At 43.2% G+C, this 15000-nt stretch overlaps 1 protein-coding gene across 2 annotated transcripts in view; it reads right to left on the bottom strand.

Moving 5' to 3' along the window:
• afg2a (AFG2 AAA ATPase homolog A) overlaps nucleotides 1-15000 on the bottom strand; it is a 164014-nt gene that overhangs the window by 46322 nt on the left and 102692 nt on the right. The window lies entirely within an intron of this gene.

The raw sequence follows: 15000 nt of genomic DNA, 5'->3' as shown, positions 1-15000 counted from the left end.
GTGGGTACGGGAGCAAAAGGGCAAAGTCGAAACATGAAATCCACCCCCGTCATCCTCATAACATTTACGGACATCTTTTGTTTTGGCTCCAGTGGAAATCGGAATCATCAGATTTACATAGCGCAACCATTCATGATGTTGCGATATTGCGATGGCACTCATGCCGCCTCAATATAAAGCAACTGGCAGCAAACTCAAAACAAGAAGAAAAGAAAACGTGCAGATAAAGTGGGAGTGCCACGTCCACGAGGCATACGTTTCGAGATTCAATGCAGACAGCTGAAACCGCGGTTCAGAGCGAACCATATACACAGAAAGCTTGTTTTTCGTAAACATACAAAAAGACATGAAATATGAAAAAAGACCAGAACGTCAAGGGCGTCATCGTTCAGCTCATCTGGCCTGCCATTAAAACAACCATGACAACCAAAACATCAAATAGAACTGAAATGTGAGAGAGGACCAACCTCCACGACAAATTGTTTGCAACAGGAAAATCAACAAAGGACTAAATTTTGTTCCCCGAGCGAAGATCGACCCAAAACCTCGATCAGAACCGAATTCAAACGATAAATGACAGAGGAGATGCAATTCTAGTCAGCAGAAAATTTGTTCAGTTGACTTAAGTACAAGGGGTGGCATGGTGGTGTAGTGGTTAGTGCTGTCGCCTCACAGCAAGAAGGTCCGGGTTCAAGCCCCGTGGCCGGCGAGGGCCTTTCTGTGTGGAGTTTGCATGTTCTCCCCATGTCCGCATGGGTTTCCTCTGGGTGCTCCGGTTTCCCCCACAGTCCAAAGACATGCAGGTTAGGTTAACTGGTGACTCTAAATTGACCGTAGGTGTGAATGTGAGTGTGAATGGTTGTCTGTGTCTATGTGTCAGCCCTGTGATGACCTGGCGACTTGTCCAGGGTGTGCCCCGCCTTTCGCCCGTAGTCAGCTGGGATAGGCTCCAGCTTGCCTGCGACCCTGTAGAACAGGACAAAGCGGCTAGAGATAATGAGATGAGACTTAAGTACGAATTTGTTCGCAAAAAATTGACAATACAACGACCAAGTTTTGTGCAGAATATCTCGTTCTTTCAAACAAAACAAACAATCAGAACTGAAATCCATTGAAAACCGAGGGAAGGAGGAGACACGGCTGAACTGAAAATAAACAAAGGTGCAAACAAATTGTTTGCAACAGGAAAAATCAAATAAACAAACAACCAAGTTTTGTTCCTCAAGTGAAGATCTACCCAAAACATCAATCAGAACTGGAATTGTATGAGAAATGAGAGAGGAGAGACAATTCTAGCAAGACGCCTGGAAAATTTGTTCATTTGGTCCAATTACAAACTCGTTAACAAAAAATTTGACAAAACAACGACCAAGTTTTGTGCGGACTGATGAGTTCCTTTCAAACAAAACAATCAGAACGGAAATCCCTGGAGAACCGATGGAGGAGATACGATTTAACTGAACTGTGGATGACGGACGCCACGGCATGGCAACAGCTTACGGACAGATGAGCCAAGAATCGTAAGACAAACTAACAGAAGCTGGGGTTTAAATAAGGTGAGTAATATGTGAAAAAAGTGAAACCAGATGTGTGGTTTATGCTGTCGATAAACAGGGTGTGTAGTTCGAGGGGTCATGTTTGTATACTTGAGCAAGTCAGCGGATATGGCAGTCCCATTGTACGAGTACAAATGTTATAAATAACCTTTGCTTGAACCAAAACAAATGTTCTGAAACAGGAAGACAACTCTCTCAATAGAGACCTGATGCAGGTCGACTGGTGCCAACTGTTGCTAACTAGCCAATGTCTCAGCTTGGGCTTTTCACAACAATGGACTTGCTGTCATCAATTATACATCATATCTGGTCTCGCATGGTTCATGCTCCGAGGCATTCCATTAAGTAGAGTCAGACGGGAATATACAATATCCGTAACTTTTGCGTTATGGAACACTGACTGGGAATGAAAATTTGTTATCTTCTCCATGCTGTTGTTCCCTCAAACATTCACAGATTTCAGATGTGACTGGGGAACAGTCCAACATTCTATCATCTATTTTCTTTCACTCTCTCTCTCTCTCTCTCTCTCACACACACACACACTTTCTCCTTTATGAGGACCGGCCAACTGTCCCCAGTAAGCAAAATTATCATATATTCTTATTATTATGGGGACATTTGGTCCTCACACACACATCTACTTACACTTTCTCCTTTATGAGGACCGGCCAACTGTCCCCAGTAAGCCAAATTATCTTCTCTTATTATTATGGGGACATTTGATTCTCTCTCTCTCTCACACACACACACACACACACCATTTTTATTTCTTTATGAGGACCAACCAACTGTCCCCAGTAAACCAAATTATTATTATTGGGACATTTGGTCCTCACCCCCATTTTTTTCCTCTAGGAGGACCAACAAAATGTCTCCAAAACACAAAATGATCATTTCGTCGTCATACACAGCGCATTTTTGCTTTATGAGGACCAGCTAAATGGTCCTTCCTTTCGCTCACTCTTTCACACTCCTCAGAGAGTTGCCACATCGGAAAGACTGGTGTACTCTTCTTTAACACCCTCCTGTCAAACGTACAATGCGAGTCAAAACAAACTCCGAATTCAAAGACCCCCGATCCAGACACTCATTGGTTCATGCTTCATGTTTCTCACTCCTGCATGTTTTCATTGCTTTCTTTCTGGAAACCAAAGTGATAAATTGAGCTTCAGCGGTCATATCGTGCGTGTGAGCTGAGCTCTGATTGGATGACAGCACTCCCATCTGTTTCTGAACCATCAACCGGTTCAGCGATGGATGTCAAACAAGATGCGATGCCTTTGGGGAACGAATTTATTTCATCTCTCTGTATGTTTCAGGACGTATGTACACCCCAACCAGAACCAACAAGGCTAGAAACAGGTCAGAGAAGGACACCCGAGTCATGTGACTCTGGTGAAAACAAGCTGAGTGTTGGTGGGGCTCAGGATCAGTCAGTTATGCATTAAAACGTTTACAAAATCGATGAGAAATCCATCGACGAGAACCTTCAACAGAAACTTTAGAAAAACTTGACAACCTGATCAGCCAGTGAAGGTACAGATTACGATGGGTCATTACTCAATTCAAGTGAAAATTAGTGGCGACTGAACTTGACATTATCCTATATGCTACTTAAGTTCCTGCAACAGTACAATAGCTAGCCTTTGTTAACCGTAAGCATAACTACATTGTTTCCAATTCTGCCTTCAAAAATGTACAAATGAATATCATTTTATTATTTGTGATGAGGAATGTCATCTTAATGCGATCAATGAGTAGCATTCTGTGTTAACTTCGCAGGAAAAAGGTAGCTAGGTCGAGGTAGCGTTGTCCTCTGTGAACCAGTCGTGTTGATCCCATATCCTTGGTTAGACGACCCCTGGAACTTTCAAACACGAAAGACAAACTCTGCTCTGGCTGAAGAGTACGTTGACAAATGTATTTCCATTTTTGACTCGTCGCCACTTTGCGTTTGTAGAATTTCAGAGGTTTATGGAGCTTGTTTTTGTGGACAACTTGCTGGCGAGTACCAGGCTTGGAGCACTCGATTCCGACTCGTGCCCTAATTTTAAAAGGGGAACCGAAGCCAAATTTTTGATGATCAAAATTCTATTTATCTCATTTTATAAAATGTAGGAATGCACTTCTGACAACTATTTGTCACTGCTATAGCAAGTTATGATTGTTTGAAACATCCTATGTAATATATCAGTCCATATGTCAAAGCAATGGCCATAAACGAGATTCGCTGAGACCTGTGCGAGACATCGTAGGACGGAAGTAAAACATACAGCGGAAATCAAAGCGACCAACATCTGCCAACGTTGTCAAAAGACACGCGTGCCCTCCTTCGAACGCTGACGTAATCAAGCCAGAAGTTTCCCCTGTGTCCGAAATCGCTCCTTACTCACTAGATACGGCACTATATAGTGAGGACGCCATTTTGTAGTGCTGTCCGAAACGTTGGTAAGGATTATCTGGGAAATGCGCTCAGTATTACATGCATTTATCACAAAAATACATGCATGTATTTATTATATTGAAAACCCACCAGCCGCCTGATCTGGCACGTTTTAATTGTGCGACAGTAACGATGTAAATACCAGCGCGACAGACAAGTCCTGATCCTGTCGTCTTTCCAACTCTTCTCGAAGTCGTATGGAATAATCTCAAATCACTGATGAAGCTGGCAAATCTCAAAATTAATCTAAATTGGAATGATATGGCGATCTGGCCGCTGTGTAAACAGTTTTCAAAATGGCGGCGCCGACACTTCACATTTGAAGTCTCGCACAAGTCTCGTGAGGATCGCGCGGATAAGCGACACCTGCTGTGGACCAAACGAACTACAGTCAACGTGGCTAAAAACCAAAAAGGCAGATAAGCAGAACATAACATGCCAATACGAGTCACGATATAATGTTAATAAAACATAACTGAATAATACGTTAATTACGAAATAAAGCAAGTTTAAAAATGACTTCAGTTCCCTTTTCAGGACTCGTGACTTGATTTGAGCACTGATGACTCGGACTCGTGCATTAACTGCATTCGGACTCGTAAATTGGAGACGAGGACTCTCATTTTTTCTTCATGTTTTGTAACATGCCATAATAATTTGGCATAAGATATTTATATCTACATTAATTTTGTGCAAGAGAATGCACATTCACCTGTTCATACAGGAACAAACTAACGTTAATGGCGCTAAAATGCCTGGAGAGAACGCCGCTAGGATTGTCTGCTTTGCTTTTCCAGACTTCTTGTGCAGTGGGGGAAAAAAAAAAAAAAAAATGCACTGATGTGTGTTCCATATGTAAAAGAACTATCAAGGAGATAACGAGGACAACCTCGAACTCCAATCGTTATTTGGTAAGACTCCACCCAGAGAAGGAAGTGACACGCTAGGTTCGTTGCTCCGTTGATAGCGGGGCTTGCTTGCTGACCGATGAACTAGCTAGCGTTAACCCTCTCTCATGTTATTTGCCCTGTTGATAGTGGGGTTTGTGTCGAACTCGACTCGAAATTTTCTTGAATGACTCAGACTTGAACAGCGGGGACTCGAGACTGGACTCAGACTTGAGGTTTAGTGACTCGACTACAACACTGGTGAGTCCTGTGTTAGTTCTTCGGGCTAAATTGCTCGTTATTCGTCAAACAGAAGCCGAGGGTGTGTTGTGTACCAGTTGGTTCTGTATCAATTCTTAGCGAAGGCATTAAATTAGCTAGTGTCAGTCAATAAACAATCAACACAGACAGAACGACAGTGAAGGGTGACCTGAGCATGACGCCTTCCAGAGTTACATTTTAAGAGCTGACTAATGAAAGAGAAAGACTTCAGAGACGAAGGAAGCTCTTTCAGAATGGAACAAAGCAAGGGATGCATTAGTTTCATATATTCTTTTATTTATCACATTTCAGTGTGTTTGTAAGGAATTGGGAAAACAATTCACCTCGTGAATTTCTGATATTTTCTCCTCTATGTCGTCATGAAAACTATCGGCGGATTTGAACAGACACGTACTTCTCTTCGACATGGATCTCGATCACAACCAGACAAGTGCATTTCCGGAAGAAAATGCAAGCACGATTTCACAGTGCAAAAAAAAAAAAAAAAGATGATGAGTGTAGCACATGACGGATGGATGTGTGTGTTGGCTGAGTTGGTCTGAGCGATAAAATTAAGTTTGATGGCTGCTGGATGAATCATGATTGAGCAATCGAGCTTGGAGATTCTGATGGCTTCTGTATTTCTACGGGGCCAAAAATGCATTGCTGTCAATAGGATGAAAAGGGATGGATGGATGGATGAAAAGCAAGAAAAAGAGGAGTGCAGGCCAAAGCTGATTTCACGCGTGTTGTCCTGAGGCGTTGTAATAAGATTGCCGGCTCTCTGACTGAGCAGGAAGACTTTGATTGTGAAACTCCATCCATTCCGATGGGGAAGGAAAAAAAACGACAGAAAAACGAGAGAATAAGCACATCTTTCCAGAAGCTGTAGATAAGCACGGTATTCTGGTACAAGATGGACGAGTTGAAGTTGGTTTGGGGTCCATTTCTCAAAAACTGCAAGAGAAAAAAAGCGTGGCAAAAAAAAAGTGGTCTGATGGGTAACGATAGTGCGATTGCCAAGTTAAAAAGGAGAAAATTACCATTAAAGGTACACGATGTAGAATCTACCAGCATGCAGCACTGAGATTGCAACCAACTGAATTCCCCGACCTTACCCCTCCCTTCCCAAGCAGGTATTGCTGGGTTTCACGTGACGTCACATCCGCCTCGTTAGTTATTCAAAACTTGAGCTGGTGGTCTACCAAAGCTCAGTTGACAAAGCGTTTGTACAGAGAAGGTGCGCTGCACGCATGAAAAATGCCTTAAGCTTGCGTTGTTCGAATTGATCAAACTGTGACCCTGATGAAGTTTCTTCCCTGCAAACTAATAAAGGGTGAACGAACACAGGATTTCACAAAAAGGCATCGAGAAAGGTGGCTTTTGAACCTCTCGCTGAAATCGAAGGGAGTCGAGTCAAAGCATGCTCGAGTTTGCAGTGATCACTTGGTGAAAGGTTTGTATTTCCCTCTCAGCTATGGCCTTAGTGTTTTCCAAGTACTTTTCTTGCTGTGTGTCATTATTTTACGGTACTTTTTTAGTCACGAAGCGCGAAAGTCCTCACTTGTTGGCCGCCACACTGAAAACACCACGTCTTGCTTTCTTGAACAGGATGTCCGAGAGGTCTTTTCAACGAGTCTTTCAGCAAGTGCACGTGATCAAAACAACCACGAATAAAAAAGTCCATATGCATGAAGGTCGCGACAAAATTCTTCCCCAGCCGTACAATTACAATGCGCTGTGATCACTTCTCCGTCTCGTTTAAGATCCAGGTCTTTACAGGGGTTTCTGATGATCTTTGTGAATGAGTTACCTGAGAGATAAGAGCCAACACAAGTGGAATCAAGCGAACTGCTGTTTGTTTACACTTCAACTTGCAGCACTTGGTTGTAAAGACGCGAACGAAAAGCTTTAAAAAAAAACAATACTTAGACGGGCAAAAACAATACAGGATTCATTCAGCAGTGACTCGATAGCGAGGTCCTTTACCCAGCCACATACAAAAAAGTTGTAAGCCTCCATACTCTTCCACACTTTCATCTGTTTTGCGGTGTAGAAGGACGTCTGCAACACCAGATAGTTCGAGATGTCGGGGAACTCGACTGAAGGGTAGTTTTCGAGATCGTATGACCAATCCTTCTTTCCCAGACTGTAGGGGTCGATTCCATTGCACATCGCAATCTTCTGAATAGACCTAAAGCGAGCAGTGGCTTCGAGATTACGAGCGTACTCACTCTGATAAGTTATCGCTATTTGTTTGTGTTACGGGAGCTGTTTTGGTTTCCTTGACCACCAGCAGTTTTACCGGAAGTGAAATCGCTAAGAAAAGTCACGTGACTGAAACCAAAGAATTAGAACGTACCGTGGCCCAGGTGCCCGTCATGTACGTTCAAGCACTTACATTCACGCTACCTTGCTTTTTCTAGTGCTAAATAATAAGTAAAATCCTCCGTTTTTCAAAATTTGTGTTCGCGAACTTGTTACCAAGCACCAACAAACACTTGATCCATTTGTCTTCTTTCTTAGAGATTCACGCTGCCACTTGTAAAAATGCAAAGCACGAAAGGCACTCTCCAGAGGTTTGTCCATTCCGGGCTATTGTAGAAACACTGTGGTGCAACATGGCGGAATATGTGAAAGAAAACCCGCTCCCGAAGAAGCTATAAATGGTTTATTCGAAGCTTACAAAAACACAATGGTTCATACTTTCAGGTAATTATACCCGAATACACACAATCATACTTATGAATACTAGGGTACATTCCATACTATATTCCATGTCTGCTCACAGCTCCCCCGAAATTCTCCATATCACACCTTTAAAGATTCATTTCCTCCTCTGGCATCAAATTGATTGTTTAAAAACAACTGATATGTATTGATTTAATTTGCATTGAACATAATAAACAAGATAAACTGTGAGCTACTGCGCACTTACATATCCCCCCCCCACTCTCACTTACAGTACTCAGCGTAAATGAGTACACCCCGTTTGAAAAGTAACATTTTCAACAATATCTCAATGAACACAAACAATTTCCAAAATGTTGACAAGACAAAGTTTAATATAACATCTGTTTAACTTATAACGTGAAAGTAAGGTTAATAATATAACTTCGATTACACATTTTTTTCAGTTTTACTCAAATTAGGGTGGTGCAAAAATGAGTACACCCCACAACAAAAACTCCTACATCTAGTACTTTGTATGGCCTCCATGATTTTTAATGACAGCACCAAGTCTTCTAGGCATGGAATGAACAAGTTGGCGACATTTTGCAACATCAATCTTTTTCCATTCTTCAACAACGACCTCTTTTAGTGACTGGATGCTGGATGGAGAGTGATGCTCAACTTGTCTCTTCAGAATTCCCCAAAGAAAATAATTTCTTTCCACCACAAAGGTGAAGGCTACAAGAAGATCAGCAAAGCTTTACTTATCAGTCAGAATACTGTAGCAAAAGTGGTACAAAAATTTAAGAAAGATGGAACTGCAACCATCTTACAGAGACGTCCAGGTCATCCACGGAAGTTAACACCTCGACAGGAGCGTCTTCTGATGAGAAGGGTTGAAGAAAATCGGCATGCAAGTTCACTGCAGTTATCTAAAGAAGTAGAAAACCAAACTGGGGTGACTATTTCCCGTGACACAATACGGCGTACGCTGCAGAGGAATGGCATGCATGGATGCCGTCCATGAAAGAAGCCTCTCCTAAAGCCCAGGCACAAAAAAGCCTGCCTAGAGTTTGCCAGGGCCCATGCTGACAAAGATGAAGACTACTGGGACTCTATACTCTGGAGTGATGAGACCAAGATAAATGTTTTTGGAACTGACGGCTTCAAAACTGTATGGCGTCACAAAGGTGAGGAACACAAAGAAAAATGCATGGTGCCTACAGTGAAACATGGTGGTGGCAGTGTCCTTATGTGGGGCTGCATGAGTGCTGCTGGTGTCAGGGAGCTGCATTTCATCGATGGCATCATGAATTCACAGATGTGTTGCTCTATACTGAAAGAGAAGATGCCACCATCACTCCGTGCCCTTGGTCGTCGTGCACTTTTCCAACATGACTCAACACACATCTAAGGCCACTGTTGGATTTCTGAAGAAGAACAGGGTGAAAGTGATTCAGTGGCCAAGTATGTCTCCTGATCTGAACCCAATCGAACACCTATGGGGAATTCTGAAGAGACAAGTTGAGCATCACTCTCCATCCAGCATCCAGTCACTAAAAGAGGTCGTTGTTGAAGAATGGAAAAAGATTGATGTTGCAAAATGTCGCCAACTTGTTCATTCCATGCCTAGAAGACTTGGTGCTGTCATTAAAAATCATGGAGGCCATACAAAGTACTAGATGTCGTAGTTTTTGTTGTGGGGTGTACTCATTTTTGCACCACCCTAATTTGAGTAAAACTGAAAAATGTGTAATCTAAGTTATATTATTAACCTTACTTTCACGTTATAACTTAAACAGATGTTATATTAAACTTTGTCTTGTCAACATTTTGGAAACTGTGTTCATTGAGATATTGTTTAAAATGTTACTTTTCAAAAGGGGGTGCACTCATTTATGCGGAGCAGAATGCAAACAACCGAAGGAATAGGACCCTTATTATGGATGTTGACTTCAACAAATAATTAACCCTGAAACAAGGAAGTAAAGAGCAGTGTCTCTCCTCAGGGATTTCAAATAGCGTCCTGGTAAACTGTCATTTTGAAATAGCATTTGGCTTCTTGAAATGGCACCAAAATCCACCCTATATGTTTCGTAAACACATTCAATTGGTAAACAGGAAGTCGATGTGTGACAGACCTGAAAACGGTACACACGGTATAGAACCCCAAGCTGAAGCTTGATACCAAATATCAAGCAGTTGCGATTTGGTGTTGCTGAGAAAAGCATTATGAAAATGTTGTAAATCCACGCTATAATGTTTCATAAACACATTCAGTCGGTAAACAGGAAGTTGATGGTCAACAGACCTGGAAACAGTATACATGGTATAGAACCCCAAGCTGAAGCTTGATACCAAATATCAAGCAGTTTTGATTTGTTGTTGCTGAGAAAAGCGTTAGGAAAGTTTTGTAAACACATTCAGTCGGTAAACAGGAAGTCGACGTGCGACAGACCTGAAAACGGTATACACGGTATACTGTAGAACCCCAAGCTCAAGTTTGGTACCAAGTGGCTACGATTTGTGGTTGCTGAGAAAAAGGGTGTTTCGGATGGACGGAGATACGGACGGTCAGAGGTTAAAACCCAGAATCCCCCCCTTGGAGCAGGGTTACAATAATATACCCTCACCAGCAACTTTACTCGGAACACCCATCCACCTGCTGTCTGATGCAGTTCTCTAATCAGCCAATCGCTTGAGAGCAGCACGATGCATCAAATCATGCAGATACAAATCAAGAGCTTCAGTTCATGTTCACAATGTTCAAACATCAGAATGGGAAAAATTATGATCTCAAAGTGTGACTTTCTTTCACTGTCACATGGGTGTTGATTTGAATATTTCAGAAACTGCTGATCTCCTGGGGTTTTCTCACACACACAAACACACAACACTCTCTAGAGTGGTGCGAAAAACAAAAAACATTGAGTTGAGTGAGCAGGGACAGTTCTGCAGGTGGAAACAAACACCTTGTCGATAAGAGAGGTCAGAGGAAAAATGGCCAGATTGGTTCGAGGTTGTTGTTTGTTTGTTTTTTGCCAGGAAGGATATAATAACTCAGAACAACTCTTTACAACCGTGGTGAGCAGAAAAGCATCTCAGCATGCAACAGAAAACAGAAGACCACATCAGGTTCCAGTCCTGCAGCCAAGAACAGGAATCTTAGAATCAAGAACAAGTTCCTGTTAAAGTGGCCGGTGAGCGTATAATATCGAAATACGAAGTAGTAGTAAACGTGGCCATCACGTCTATCGACTGCATATTTGTGTTTATTCCCACCCTGACTCGTAGCCTCGAGGAATTTTATCCCATGTTCTACCGGAGCACTGTCTGGAACTCAACGTGTGATCTCTTGAGCTATGACGCGAACACTTGTGCCATTTCAGAGTTCCGCCTACAGCCATTCCGTACAGCAGAGTTTCTGAAACTGGTTCTTTATCGACCTAATATGATCTCTGCAGAAACCCGAGGAACGTTTGGCAAGTTCAGAAAAACATTTCTCCAGCTTTTTGGGATCAAAGCCCTGTCAGCTGCCAGAAATTAGCCACAGAGACACCCGACACACTTTCCCAGACCTCTGCATATTTATGATAATGTTGGTTCCGAGGTCTTTTGTGCACAGATACCATGCAAGGTATCATGGGAATCTGGTGGATGTGGGCTCCAGGGCACACTGTCCAACTAGTACAGTGACTTCTGTAGCGTGCGGAGTCTCTCTGTGGCTCAGTAAAGCTGCATGCTGGTGTTGTATGGAAGTGCTGATGCATCAATTTTATATCTGTAGAATCACTGGAGCTACTGGCATTCACACACACACACACACACACACACACACATACACTTATCGGTGGAAGAGTGAGTTGTGTGTGTGAGAGATGTTGCTGATGATGGAGATGATGTGGGATTATTGTTCAGCTGCATCTGATAACCCATCAGTCCTCACTCACTCACACACACACACACACACACGGTTGACTGACAACTGACTGCTGTTTCCCAACGGCTTCGCTTAACATTTAAACTTCCTGTTTACCCAAAGGCACAGTGTGTGTGTGTGTTCTGCAGGGGGTTCCTGTACAGCCAGCAGCTCTTCCCATGGTTCCTTCACCACCTGTGGTTTTGTTCTTCGGAACACAAACACACCGTGTGTGCGTGTGTGTCAGCAAAAAGAGAATGCAAGTAGTTATTACATTGAAAAAAAGAATTAAAGAGCCCCCTTTTGTCAGATCTCTCTGTCAAACACACACACACACACACACACAGAGCGCACTAATTGGAGCTTTTGTCCCCAGTCTGTCCACTTCCTGTGGCAGAGACCAAAAGGAATGCAGAGACAGAGACCCTGCGTGTGCGTGTGTGTGCACATGTGTTTTGCTCAGGAAGAAAGAAAGAAAAAAAAGAAAGAAGCTGAGCAAAATAAATAAACGAATAATTAACATTCCTCTGCATGGAAGAGCATTTGTTGCCCTGCTGGAGAACACAGCAGTGTGTGTGTGTGTTGACAATAACGTGATCCCTGCGTCCCCCCCGCTCTCTCCCATGCTTTCTCTCTTATTCTTGCCGTCTTTATCATTGTGTGTCTTGTTATCTTTCCCATTTCCTTCTATCTCCACCTGTCTGTCTCTCCGTCATCTTGATCTTTCCAGCTTTCCTCTCATTTCTTCCTCTCTCTCTCTCCCCCGACAGAAAGAAACTTTTATCCAACAGTCTATCCACATCCACTATCAGGAAACCTTTGTCCAGCTTCGTATGCTTAACTAATCGGCAATTGGTTTGTTTAAGCTCCGCCCACACACTCCCACAAGACGTATAATTGACCCGAGCAGGGGTATTTACTTTTGACACGCCTCGAGAGCGCCGTTTCTCTTTGCGTCTTCTCCATGCTCTTCGTGTCACTTTTACGGTCTGACCCCATGTCCATCTCCGGTCTGTCTTTCTTTACCTCTCTCTATCTCTCTGATTATCTCCCTTTCTCTGCCTCGGGTCGACGTATCAAGTCAGAGGTGGGTCTCGTGCTTATATGGTACCATCATTCAAGACTGATAACAGATACCAGATGAGGAGAACAAACACACATTCCTGTACTTCTGTCGTTGTGGGGACTCATTGACGTAATGCATTTTCCCAAGCCCCTTGCTTGAACCTTAACCATCACAACTAAATGCCTAACCCCAACCCTTACCCTAACCTAAACCTCATTCTAACCTCAACCCTAAAACTCAGGCTTAGCCCTCAAACAGCTCTGTGAAGAAGTGAGGACCAGCCAGAATGTCCTCACTTCCCAGAAATGTTTTTGCTTAAAAACATATTCCGGTCCTCAATATGTCGCAAGCACATGTACACACACACACAAACCCCAATAAATAGTTCTAGCGTTTGCCCATTTGAATTAATTGCCCTTCTACACTAATCAGTGTTTGTGCGTTATCATAAAAGCCGCAGCTGAGTAAACAGGACGCACAGTCGCTGTTCTTTAGTCGAGCACGACTCGGTCCCAAATGCCAGAGTTCAAGTCCACTTTGTCTTCTTCCCGTCATAAAATGAGCTTGAACAAAATGTCTCGACGGTCAAACACTTAAACATGGTTCTTCTCCGTTTGCAGGCTGTTGCGTCCTGGATATTACCCATAATGCACAGCAAGGGGATTTCAAGTTGAACAGTTGCGTCGTGAAACAAAAGTCAGTCAGTCAGTCAGTCAGTCAGTCATTCACGCGTTTTCCGTACAAAGGGCTAATTACCCAGTTTGCGTATTTGCGAGCTCATGTGTACGCTACAACCGAATGAGGTCATGAGGTTTGACACTTGATGGCTGTGACTTCATGGCACGCAAAGATGTAGCGTTGTGCTCGCGAATACGCAAGTAGCCCTTCCACGAGCTCACGCTGCATTGTGCGTCCACAATGGTTTGATGAGACGTTGTAACATTTCTTCGGCGGATTCAAACATCAATATAATTTGTCCTTGCCGCATCTAGCGTCCGTGTGATCTTCGATTTGTTAATCCTACAGCAAAACATAGAACTTGTCTTCGCCACGTCCTTCGTTGCGTAATTCAGTCAATTCTGCTGCGGCTCAAGCGACAGCGCCTCCTAGTGGACACGCCCAGGTGACAAAGTCGTCCAAACACACCCTCAAAAGTATAAATCCGACAGCAAAAGTACTCGTTTCAAAGACAAGTATTTGAGACACAGCCGTCATGTTACGATTATCGTTTTGGACATTTAAACCCCATGTGCTAAACTCCACCCTAGTCACGCCCCTTTCTTCACTGGTTCGGACAGCAATAATGGAATATCGTAAAAACGTAACAGCAATTACGTCCGAATTCATCGCGGCACTCGGGCGTGGCTTTTAAATTTCTCTTTGATTGGAAAGAAATTGTAGTTCCTTGTGGAAGTGATGACTGAGCTGTGATTGATGGCACACGCTGGGTCCTAAACCACACCATGTTCAGTACAACATGCGCTTCTATGGTGTCATGTGTGACAGATTCACAAGGCAGGGACAAAATACACAATGCCCTGTGGACACAATGTGATTTGCGCGTGTGTGTGTGTGTGTGTGTGTGTGTATCGTACAGACACACACATGAGAAAACAATGCTCCCTCTCAAATCTTCCAGATTAAGCAGTGGAACAATCTAGAACATGATATTATTCAGCGAGACATTTGAGTGCGAGTTGATATCATAGAGAACATGATGTCCTTCCCCCATAATGCACTGCGAAAAGGCGAGCAACCAGTGGGGTCACCTTGGGGACAAAGAATACCCATAATGCTCTGGGGTCAAGGAATACACAAGAGCAGGGCAGCAGTGAAGGCACAGAGTGTGGTGTGACACCTCTCTCTGTCTCTCCAAAACAGGAAGTGAGGGAATTCCATTTCCTGTCTGAGCAAAAAGAGAGGAAATGTAAAGAAACCTGGCACAGATGACAAGTTTCCTTCATCCTTATTTATACCCCATCCCTCGCTTTCCATTTTCATCTCGCCTTGTGTTTTTTTTCCGTCCCCTCATCACCAAAATATTAATAACAGCAGCACAATAAATCAGATCAAAAAATGGCAAAATCTTTCACTCTCTTCCTCGTTCTCTCTTTCCCCTTCTATATTTACGTCACAGAGGGCAAAAAGAGTGCACACGCTACACAGTCCTGTCTGTGTGTGTGTGTGTGTGT

The sequence above is a fragment of the Neoarius graeffei genome, chromosome 20, assembly GCF_027579695.1.
Source record: "Neoarius graeffei isolate fNeoGra1 chromosome 20, fNeoGra1.pri, whole genome shotgun sequence".
In the NCBI taxonomy this organism is placed as follows: Eukaryota; Metazoa; Chordata; class Actinopteri; order Siluriformes; family Ariidae; genus Neoarius; species Neoarius graeffei.
Note: the sequence above shows the minus strand (reverse complement) of the source record. Positions and strands in the feature narration are given on the sequence as shown.